We start from the raw sequence: 9,180 nt of genomic DNA, 5'->3' as shown, positions 1-9,180 counted from the left end.
CCTCTCTTCATTAAGGGCTTGCTGCACACCAGCCGCGAGGCTAAGGACTTCCCCAGCTTTATCTCACTTAATCCTTACCAGGGCTCTGCAAGGTATGGATGATGCTCCCTCTTTCATGAGGAACTAAGGTTCAGAGAGGCTGAGCACTCTGCTCAAGGTCACACAGCTGCCAAGTGGCAAACCAGGGTCCAACCACGGGTGATCCAATCCCAAGGCCTTCACTAGTGTGCTCTCTGTAGCTCTTTCAAAGGGCTGTTCCCCTTAAACAGGCGATGGAAGTAGGGTGGGAACTCCCCAAACCTCCTTTTCAAGCTCCCTTAAGAGCTGATCCCTTTTCAAGTCCAGTTAGTTCAACATTTAAGTGAGTGATTTCCATAAACACAGTTTTTTAAGTTCAGTCCTCTAAGATACGTCACCTATTTGAAGATGCACCATTGGTTTAATGATGACTTTCAGAGAGGAAATATAAAGGAAGAGCACATTAGCGTAATGTGCTCTGATTTCTCCCACTTTACATCATGGGAACACGAGCATCTTAGAATGGAGGAAATGTTGGGTCAGACTCTGTTAAACACCAGCGACAAAAATACGAAGAATGAGACTCATGGGCAAATTCATGCTCCAGCTGTTCTTTCAAATAGCCAATACATTTGGTATCTACTTTTTATTAAAATGTCATTTACATAGAGTGTAATCCACACATATTAACAGAGTTCTTTCATATGTCTACACCCACGCAGTCACCATCTCTTCATTGAATATTTATTAAGCACTATTCTTCAAAGGCCGGAAATACAATTAGGAGCATCATTGGCAAGGTCTCCTCCCTCAATGCAGTGGAAAGTGCAGGGAGGCAGAAGGGTGAAGTACACAACGACCTCCACAAAATTATTGCAATTGTGCTGGTAAAATGAGAAAACCAAGCAGTGCGCAGAGATCAAGAAGAAAGAAAAGGAGCCCGCATTTTAAATAGGGTGGTCAGGGATAGTCTCTCTTGTGCAGGAAGCTGGAACCTGAAAAATCAAAGTGTGGTGTCCCCAGGAAAAAACATCCCAGGCAGAGAGAACAGAAAGTGTGCAGTTGCTGAGAAGGCAGAGAGTTGACGCTGGAGAAGACTTGTATAACTGGTGGACATGGGCAATGGTGAGAAGCATCTAGAGAGACGGGCATTGGCCAAGTCAGCCAGATACGTGGGGGCATTGGGATTTGCTTCTCTGCCAGGTGTGTGCCATAGGGGCATTGGTGTTATGGGCAGGAGATCAGAGAAGGCTTCATGAGGTGGTCACTTCCCACTGCCAGGTCAGCTGGACATGGGAAGGGCATTCCAGGGAGGGCACCGTGTGTCTGAGGGCATAGTGGTAGAAAGTAAGGATGATTGTTCTAGTGCCTCCCCAGGGCCCTACCTGGCTGGAACCTAGAGGAAAAGGGGACACAGAGGGGAGCTGGGTGGGAAGTGTGACCAGTGATGCAGAAGAGGCACCCAGAGACCTGTCCCTGGTGGGTGCTAAGGGAGTTCAGATATTATCCAGAAAGCAGTACTTCAAAAAGATCCTCCATGCAGTATGTAAAGCGAATTGGAGACATCACAGATGTGGCATAGGATTAGGCCCTAGAGGCACCAGGGGGTCTCTGAAAACTGCAGTGGATGGGTCTCCTGTGAGCATCGCAGTGTGTACAAAGAGTCCCATAGCACTTGTGTCTGTTCCTGCTGCCCTATTTGAGGAAAGGTACTGTGTTTTCTTTTGAGATCCATGGTGCCTGGACATAGCAGGTGCTCAGGAATAACTGAATGAGTGGATTACCATCTCACATGTGCTGTTACCATCCCCTCTCCCCAGTCCATCCCCAGATGCAGTGTCTCCTCCCTGAAAGCACTCAACACCCCAGATGCCCAGCCCACCCCCACCTCACCCAGGTGTACACAAAGCCCTTACTGGCCACAGCGTTTAGACACACTTCTGCTCAAATCTTGGCTCTGTTGCATACTTGCAAGGTAGTGAACCTCTCTGAAGCTCAATTTTCCTATTCTCTTAAGTGGGGGTAATAATAGTGCGAACTCCCAGAGTTGTGGAGAAGATTCGACAAGTGAATGCACACTTCCTGGCCACAGCGAGCTCTTGTTAGGAAAGAAAGATGCCAGGGTGAGCTGTAGGCCTTCCCTGTCCAGTCCTGGCCTCCCACTGCCACCCATAACAGAACAGAATCCACCGGAAAGGCAGAAGCACAGGCTGTGGACATTGGTATATGATATCTCTGTCTCCTGTGTCTAGTACTACAGGCTGGCAGTTTTTCCAAAACTGGTATTAATCTGCAAATCAATCCAAGTGATATAATAAGAATGAGACTATCTATACACCCCCAGAAGCCAGGACTCAATCAAATCCTTCTATTTTTGAAAGAAGCCCTCTGAGCAACTTTTCTTAGGACTATATTAAGACTAACAGGCTGGTCACTCCTCACCATCACCTCCCACAAGTCCTTGAAAGCCTCCCTGGCCTGAGGTGAGTGATCCAAGATGTGTGGGTCTTCCTTGGGCCAGTAGGGGGGCCCAGGGCTGAGCTGCGGTCACCAGAGATCCAGAGGTGGGAGAGAAGGTGGATCCTCACATGGCTTCTGCATACAAGTCACATGAAGGGTCAAGTGATGGACTGGTGCTAAAACCCTCAAAGCTGAATCCCCAGCTCATCCAAATACATGTGCACATTACAGAGAGGGACATTTAAGCATCCTTTGGGATGAGAGAGGCAGGGTTTAAATACCAACCTTGCCCCTTATTTGCCACCTGATTTTGGAGTATCAGTTGGGATTAAGGTAATGTGCAAATTAAAAGAGGCACCAAATAATAGTGACTAAATAAGATAGAAATAAATGTCTGACAGGCAGCAGTCTATGACTGATGTGGCAGTCCTTAGTGCCAGGAACCTAGGATCTGCCTTGCATAGATCTTTCCAAAGATCTTGCCCTTCACAGAGCACGATAGCTGCTGAAACTCCAGCCCTTATGCTCACATTCTAGCAGGCAGAAAGAAGTAAGGAACAAGAAAGGGGAAATCTTCCCCTCCTAGCTCCTTTTAAGGATACTTTCTGGAACCGTATACATCATCTCAACCCAAACCCCATTGGACAATCTTAATCACATGACCACACGTGGATGCAAGAGAGCTTAGGAAAGGTCATTATTCTGGTTAGCCATGTGTCCAGATAAGAATCAGAGAGTCTAGTCCTAAGGAATAGGGAAGATCATATATTGAGGGACAGCTGGCAGCCTCTGCCACCATGGGCAAAATCACATCCTCTCTGATCTCTGCTTTTTTAATCTCTAAAATGGGATTAATAATAGTATTCATAGGGTCATTACGAGAATTAGCTGAGATTCTGTAATGTGCCAAGCACATTGCCTGGACTATGGTGAGTGCACACTATCTTTCAAGAGATACTCACCTTATTGAGTCATGACTCACACCTTTGAATATCTGCAATAGGAACCAGCAGAATTGCTCTTTCAAAACTCATCTCAGGCTGATTTAATGTTGTGTTATCTTAATGGCAATACCTGGTTTGCAAGAGGGAAAGAGAAGGAACTCATGGAGGCATCACTGCTGGGTTGTCATTATCCCTCTTTTACAGATCAGCACAGTGAGATGCACAAATGTAAAGGACAGATGCAAGGTTACCTAGTTAAAAGAAAAAGCTAGACTTTGAGCCTGGTCTTCTCTCAAGCCTGGGCACCTAACACTGCATTATACTGCCACTCTTCTGTGAATACCATGGGCAAGCATCCTTGTGCCCAGGAGATCCCAATGGGAAAGACTTGTCTTGGAAGACCATGTTTCATGCTGCAGGAACTTTCATAGCCAACCCTGTGGGCTCTAACAGGATGCTGCCCAAACACCCTCCACCTGCAGATGAGCTCGGGCGCCACATCCAGTGTTCTCTGTGGAAGCCTGCAGCCCCTAGGCCATGGTGGGAGCTGCGCCTCCCAGTGGGATGGGGGTCTTCTGGTGGTCACCAGCCACCACGCTCCTTGGCACACAGTGCTGCAGTGCAGGTTTGCTCTGGTCCCAGCCTGAATCTTGTGTGGGTAATTGCTCAGCACTAATGTTAGGGTGTGACATCACAGGGCCTTACTTTTTCACAATTGCTACCTGTGGGTGCTGGTGCTGTGGCTGAAGTTCCGGGTTGGCTGAGATACCCAGAAGGAACCACAATTGCTCAGGGGCCTTCCACCTACAGGAGCCAAGGAAGCCAAGCCAAGGAGCTCTGCCAAGCCTGGCACCAACTCTGTCCACGAGGAGGGTTTGGTTGAGCTCTGGACACTCATGCGCCATGAGACCTCAGCCCGAATGCAGAGGGTGCGGGCCCAGACTCTCTTTGCAGTTGTGGCCTAGAAAGCTCTGAAAGACCTGCAGGGTGGTGGGTTAGAGGGACTGTAGGGGTATGGAAGGAAAGGTCTGCTTCTGAGAGTCCTTCCTTGGGCTCTTGTCCTCAACTATCTCCTGGAAGCTCAGCCCGGCTGAAGAATAAGGTGCCAGGAGTGGGAGGGAAGAGGAGTCCCAGGGAACTGGGGAAAGCTGAGGCTGAAGCATCCACCAGGATTCCATTGTGTGTGTGTGTGTGTGTGTGTGTGTGTGTGTGTGTGTGTGTGTGTGTGTGTGAGAGAGAGAGAGAGAGAGAGATGTATTTAGGCAGGATTTGATGCTGCAGGCTTGGGGCAGGGAGACATCTTCTATATGCTATGATGTGTACCCACAGTCCCTGGCATCTAGAGCTGGTCATGCTTCTCAGCTGTGGGACAATTTCTATCCAAAGCCAGCCTTGGTCCGGGCTTACCTACTCCTTCTGTGCCCCCCATCCCACCTCCTTTCTGTGTCCTGCACCCACTCTGGCCAGCACTCATCAATGTGTCTTCACTGACCTGGTTAAACTGCAAACTCCTTGAAGGCAGAGGCCATGCATTAGTGCAGCACCTGGTGTGTAGTAGCAGCGGCTCAACGATGGCAAAAGAATAAATTCTCATCTGGAGGCTGTCCTGGTGTCATGTGTATCTCTCTTCACCCTCACCCTCTTGACCCTCTGGCAGATCACATACCCCTGCAGGACAGTGGTGCTGACAATCTTTGGTACAACGCAGGCCTGGGGATGAATGGTGGTTCTGACATTTGCTTGCAACCTGTTTACAAAAAAAAAAAGTCGTGATTGATTGATAGTGTCATTCACTTATTTTTTTTCTTCACTTGGCCATTCAATGAATTTTCATGAGGTACCAATGTACCCAGGCTCAGGTGCTGGTGCTGGCTTCACACAACAGAGAACAGGCTATGATCTCTGCTTGGAATGAATTCGCCATCGGAAAATGACCTCACAGCACATCTCAAGGGCAGCGACTGCAGGCTATGAGACGAGCAGGGCAGGGACATCTAACCCAACAGGAAGAGGAGCATGTGGCTTCTTGCTAGACATGGCAGCTGAGCTGAGCCTGGACGATGTGTGAGAATCATCCAGGTCACGTCCAGGGAGCTGAATGGGGCTGGCAGGGAGAAGACAATATGGGAAAGCGGTCTGTTCAGTCCTGTCAGGGCAGCCCTGGAGTCCAGTGTATGGCAGGGGAGAGATGTCCCAGTGGAACAATTCTTTGACGCTCTGGCTGGGAATTGGGTATTTTTCCTCCATGACTTTTCAGCATCCAGGCCCCCTGCTCATCTGGTTCTTGCCATAAATAGTTCACCTTGTGCCAGGTTGAAATGAGGCCTCCCTCCTCAACTCCCCCCATTCCTTCCCTCTTTCCCCCTGGTTTGGCACATACCTCCTTCAGGGAGCCTGAGCCGAGTAGGGAGGGGACTGAGGGAGGCAGGAATAATGGTGTGAACAACCACAGCAACCTGGGAGATGCCAGGTTCTCCTCGTCCACAGAAATCCATGCCTGTCAAATGCAAGCTTAGGTGTTCTGCCCTGCTGTTCCCATCTGTAAAATTGGGGTTAGATAACCACACTGCAATTAAATGCAATCTAACACCTATTTATTGAGCTCCTTTTACATTCTAGACACTAGGTTAGTTTCTGAGGGTACAGAAGTGAACACAGACGTAGTTTCTACCCCACCGAGGTCTCAGTGTATCTTCTCCTAGCTCACTGCTTGGCCAAATCCTATCATCTTTCAGCTTAAATGTTTCTTCCTCAAAGGGGCTTCCTGACCTCTAATCTACAGTAAAGCCTTGCTTCTCTTTGGCGGCACTCCTTCTTCCCATCAGAGTTTGTAGTTATAGCTTGATTTTGGTTGAATATTTTTACAATCCTGTCCCCTTCAGTAGGCCATGTCCCATGGGACATTGGTTTAACATTTCATTTCTTGAGCTTGGCACATAACTGATCCAGCTAAAAAATATTTGTTGAATAAAAGAAAGAATTGGGGAAGACAGATGTTAAATATGTGATTTCAAGTGGGAAGAATGTTCTCTCTGCAAAGAAAACTTCCCTCAGGCTGCTTGCCTTTAGGATCTCCTGAGGTTATGTTCACACCAGTGCTGTGGCTAGCTTCTTCTTTAGGGCAGGGACTGTCTTATGGGACCCAGCAAGGTGCCTAGAAGAGCCAGTATTCAGAATACTGACTGAATGCCAACATGTGCCAGACACCATGTTATGCCCTTTTTGAAACATTCTGTCTTTTAGTTTTCACTCAATGGCCCCTTGCACAGTTGAGATATTGAGGATTTTCCATAACTGGCACTCCATAGAAGTTTACAGTTTGATGAAATCACTAGGGTTGATCTAGTCTCGAGATTATAAAAAGTTTGGTCGGCAAAGCCTGAGTGCTGTCCTCTCAATCTCCTTCCCAGACAGCACGAGATTCACCACTCGCTTCACCTTCTCCACCAACTACGGAGGTCCCTGGTCCCTGGTCTCCGTTCAGCCTCCCAGCTATGGTGCCCAGCCGGTCAGCAGCGCAGCCAGCGTCTATGCAGGCGCTGGGGGCTCGGGCTCCCGGATCTCTATGTCCCGCTCCACCAACTTCCAAGGCTGCTTGGGATCTGGGGGCCTGGCTGCGGGGCTGGCCGGGGGTCTGGAGAGAATGGGAGGCATCCACAAGGAGAAGGAGACCATGCAAAGCCTGAACGACTGCCTGGCCTCCTACCTGGAAAGAGTGAGGAGCCGGGAGACCGAGAACCAGAAGCTGGAAAACAAAATCCGGGAGCACCTGGAGAAGAAGGGACCCCAGGTCAGAGACTGGGGCCATTACTTCAAGACCATCGAGGAACTGAGGACTCAGATCTTTGCAAATACTGTGGACAATACCCGCATTGTTCTGCAGATCAACAATGCCCGTCTTGCTGCCGATGACTTTAGAGTCAAGTATGAGACAGGGCTGGCCATGCGCCAGTCTGTGGAGAGTGACATCCATGGGCTCTGCAAAGTCACTGATGACACAAATGTCACTTGGCTGCAGCTGGAGACAGAGATCGAAGCTCTCAAGGAGGAGCTGCTCTTCATGAAGAAAAACCACAAAGAGGAAGTAAAAGGCCTACAAGCCCAGATTGCCAGCTCTGGGTTGACCGTGGAGGTAGACGCCCCCAAATCTCAGAACCTCACCAAGATCATAGCAGACATCCGGGCCCAATACAAGGAGCTGGCTCGGAAGAACCAAGAGGAGCTGGACAAGTACTAGTCTCAGTAGATTGAGGAGAGCACCACAGTGGTCACCACGCAGTCCGCCGAGGTTGAAGCTGCTGAGGTGACACTCAATGGAGCCGAGACATACAATCCAGTCTTTAGAGATCGACCTGGACTCTATGAGAGATCTGAAAGCCAGCTTGGAGAACAGCCTAAGTGGAGGCCCGCTACATCCTTCAGATGTAGCTCAACGGGATCCTGCTGCACCTGGAGTCAGAGCTGGCATAGACCTGGGCAGAGGGGCAGCTCCAGGCCCAGGAGTACCAGGCCCTGCTGAACATCAAAGTCAAGCAGGAGGCTGAGATCACCACCTAACGCTGCCTGCTGGAAGACGGTGAGGAATTCAGTCTTGGTGATGCCCTGGACAGCAGCAACTCCATGCAAACCACCCAAAAGACCACCACCCACCATATAGTGGACGGCAAAGTGGTGTCTGAGACCAATGACTCCAAAGTTCTGAGACATTAAGCCAGGAGAAGCAGGGTCCACTCTGGGGAGCAGGAGGCCAATAAAAAGTTCAGAGAGCAAAAATAAATAAATAAATAAAAGGCCTGCATTTCATGGGCCATCATCTTTTTGTGTGTGTGCATCAACTAATTTGAGAACTGTGCTGAGAAAGATTCTGTGGTTGCAGTGGGCTGGAGGTGGCCCCCAGGACATATGTCCATGCCCAAACCCTTGAAGCCTGTGAATGGGACCTTATTTTAGTTTAAGAATTGGAAAATGTGAACACTCGCATTTGCAGATCTAACTAAGTTGAAGATCTTGGGATGCGCTTATCTGGGTTACCCAGGTGGACCCTAAAATCAATGACAAACATCCTTTTAGGAAACAGAAGAGGAGAAGACACGGACACAGAGAAGGGGAGAAGGCCAAGTGATGACAGAAACAGAGATGGGAGTTATCAGCCATGAGCCCGAATGCTGTGAGCCACCAGAAGCTGGAAGAGGCCAGGAACAACTCCCCATGGAGCCTCAGGAGGGAGCTTGGCTCTGTTGACACCTTGGCCTTCAGAACTATGACAGAATAAACTTCTGTGTTTCAAGCCACCCAGTTTATGACAGTTTGTTAAGGCAGATCAAAGAAACTAATCCAGTGGCCTCTCAGCTTGATGGGAAGAAGCGCCCTGGTAGATTCTATGCCTGAGTGGGCAACGGAGGCCACATGACAGGGCACGTGCTAAGGATCGAATGCGTTTGACTTGGATTGACCAGGTCTTCAGGCTGGGGCTTCCTCTGTGTAAACAGACACCAGATCACTCCATCACCGAGTGATTCAGCATAAAATGGTGCATAGATGGAGCAGGATAGAGTTCCTCTGTGGGAGTGGGAGGAGGGGTGTTGGGAGCAGTGGCAACACCAGTAGCTTTGTCATCATTGGCTGAATAATAATGAAGGGGGACAACATTTGGGGAACTTGGGGAAAGTAAAGATGGTGGCTGGTCATGTTTTTCATCCCCGTGCCTGCTGCCTGTAGGTAGGACCACAGTGAATTGTGACTCATCGAGGAAGATGAT

The 9,180-nt window shown here is 49.2% G+C and overlaps 1 pseudogene; it reads left to right on the top strand.

Moving 5' to 3' along the window:
• Positions 1 to 5,352: 5,352 nt before the first annotated feature.
• LOC100991914 (keratin, type I cytoskeletal 18-like) lies at positions 5,353 to 8,164 on the top strand (annotated as a pseudogene).
• The last annotated feature ends 1,016 nt before the right edge of the window (positions 8,165 to 9,180 follow it).

Source organism: Pan paniscus, chromosome 4 (assembly GCF_029289425.2).
Source record: "Pan paniscus chromosome 4, NHGRI_mPanPan1-v2.0_pri, whole genome shotgun sequence".
Lineage (NCBI taxonomy): Eukaryota > Metazoa > Chordata > Mammalia > Primates > Hominidae > Pan > Pan paniscus.
The sequence above is the reverse complement of the archived record's forward strand: the minus strand, read 5'-3'. Positions and strand labels throughout refer to the sequence as shown.